Source organism: Elephantulus edwardii, unplaced genomic scaffold, assembly GCF_000299155.1.
Source record: "Elephantulus edwardii isolate Elephantulus edwardi_28Jun2011 unplaced genomic scaffold, EleEdw1.0 scaffold00192, whole genome shotgun sequence".
NCBI classification, from domain to species: domain Eukaryota; kingdom Metazoa; phylum Chordata; class Mammalia; order Macroscelidea; family Macroscelididae; genus Elephantulus; species Elephantulus edwardii.
The window spans coordinates 4,480,470-4,483,014 of record NW_006399942.1 but is presented as its reverse complement, the minus strand read 5'-3'; positions in this window follow the sequence as shown (position 1 = coordinate 4,483,014).

Below are 2,545 nucleotides of genomic sequence, written 5' to 3'. Positions count from 1 at the left end.
AAAAAAAAACACCCTTAAATTCCAAAAATATGTCAGAAATAAGTGAAATAGAAAACAGAAAAACAATTGAAACCATGAACAAAACTAGGAGTTGGTTCTTTGAAATGGTCTATAAAATCTACAAACCACTAACAAAACTATCAGAAGGAAAGAAGGGAAAGACACAAATAAACCAAATAAGAGATAAAACAGACAATGCCACAATGGAACCAACTAAAATAAAAAGTTTAACAAAGGAATATTATGAAAAACTATTCTCAAACAAATAGAAAAACTTAGAGGAAATTGAAAAATACTTTGAATATCACAAACTACCTAAGTTGATACAAACTTAGATCAAACACCTGAACAGACCTATTACAAAAGAAGAAATTGAAAAGGTAATAAAACAACTTCCAGCCAAAAAAAAAAAAAAATCCTGGACCAGATGGGTTGGGGTTTTTTTGTTTTTGTTTTGTTTTTTTTTTACCAGATGGTTTTATGAGTGAATTTCATCAAACATTCAGAGAAGATCTGTCACCAGTTCTACATAAACTATTTCAGAAAATATAACAAGATGGAATTTTCCCAGACTCATTCTGTGAAGCGATTATATCCTTGATAACAAAGCCAGGTAAAGACACCACCAAAATAGAAAACTATAGGCCAATATCTCTCATGAACATAGATACAAAAATTCTGAATAAAACCCTGGCCAATAGAATCCAATGATACATGGAGAAGAAAAAAAAATTCACCATGTCCAAGGGGGATTCATAACAGGTATGCAAGGATAGTTCAACATAAGAAAAACAATCAGTGCAAAGCAAAGAACAAGAACCACATGTTCCTATCAATTTATGCAGAAATGCCTTTCACAAAAGCAAGAATGGTTCAACATAAGGAAAACAATTAATGTAATTCCTCATATTAACAAAGCAAAGAACAAGAACAACATGATCCTATCAATTGATGCAGAAAAGGCCTTTGACAAAATCCAACACCCTTTCCTGATTAAAGCACTCAACAAAATAGGAATAGAAGGGAATTTCCTTAACATAGTAAAAAGTATATAAACAAACCCAAGAGTCAACATTGTTCTCAAAGAGGTTAAAGGTATTCTGTTTGAGAACAGGAACTAGGCCAGGATGCCCACTATCACCTCTCCTATTCAATATTATATTAGAAGTTTTAGCAGTACCAATAAGACAAGAGAAGGAAATAAGAGATATGCAAATTGGCAAAGAGGAAGTAAAATATCTCTATATGCAGATGATATGATAGTATACTTAGAAAACCCTAAAACCTCAGCAAGAAAACTACTGGGCATAGTTGACCAATTCAGCAAAGTGGCAGGATACAAGATCAACACACAAAATCAATTGGATTTCTCTACAGTGACAAGGAGAATAAAGAACAGAGCTAAGAAAAGCAATACTAATCACAATAGCTGATCACAAGATTAAATACTTGGGACTAAATCTAACTAGAAACACAAAACACACAGAAAATTACAAACATTACTACAAGAAACAAGAGTGACCTGGAGAAGTGAAGGAATATCCCTTGCTCATGGATAGGAGGACTCAATATTGTGAAAATGACAATCCTACTAAAGGCAATCTACATGTTCAAAGCAATCTCAATACAAATACCAATTACATTCTCCAATGAGATGGAGAAGGCAAAATTCAATTTCATATGGAATGTAAAGAGACCCCCAAATAAGCAAAACACTCCTTAAAAAGAGAAACAAGGTAGGAGGCATCTCAATCCCTGATTTCAAATTCTACTACACTGCCATGGTGGTCAAGATAGTATGGTGTTTGTACAATGACAGACACATAAATCAATGAAATATAATTGAGGACCCAGAAATCAGCCCATCTACCTATGGAAAACTGATTTTTGACAAGGAGATGAGATCAGTTAAGTGGGGAAATGATAGCCCTTTAAACAATTGGTGTTGGCAAAATTGGAAAACCATCTACAGAAAACTCAGGCAAGACCCACACCTCACACCATACATGAAAACCAACTGAAAGTGGATCATGGACCTAGGACTAAAACCAATAATTTCAGACTTCATTAGAGAAAAGCTTGGAAGAACTCTAGAAGCACTAATCTACAACTTGAACAGTCTTCCAAACATCCTGAAAAACCTACAGCCAGGAGAGAATAAAATAGATGAATGGGACCTTCTAAGAATCAAATCCCTATGCACATCCAAAAACTTCTCCAACAGGGTAAATAAGGGAAGCCACAGACTGGGAAAAAATATTTGGTAATGATATGTCTGATAAGGAATTTATATCTAGAATTTATAGAATACTCTAGTACCACAACAAGATAAATGTAAACAATTGCAAAATAGGCACAGAATATGAACAGACACTTCACCAAAAAAGACATTCAGATGGCATCAAACACATGAAGAAATGTTCAAAATCCCTAGGCATCAGAGAGATGTAAATCAAAACAACTAAGAGATATCATCTCATCCTAGTAAGAATAGCAAAATTCAACAGGGCAGCAAATAAAAAATGTTGGTGAGGTTGTGGAGAAG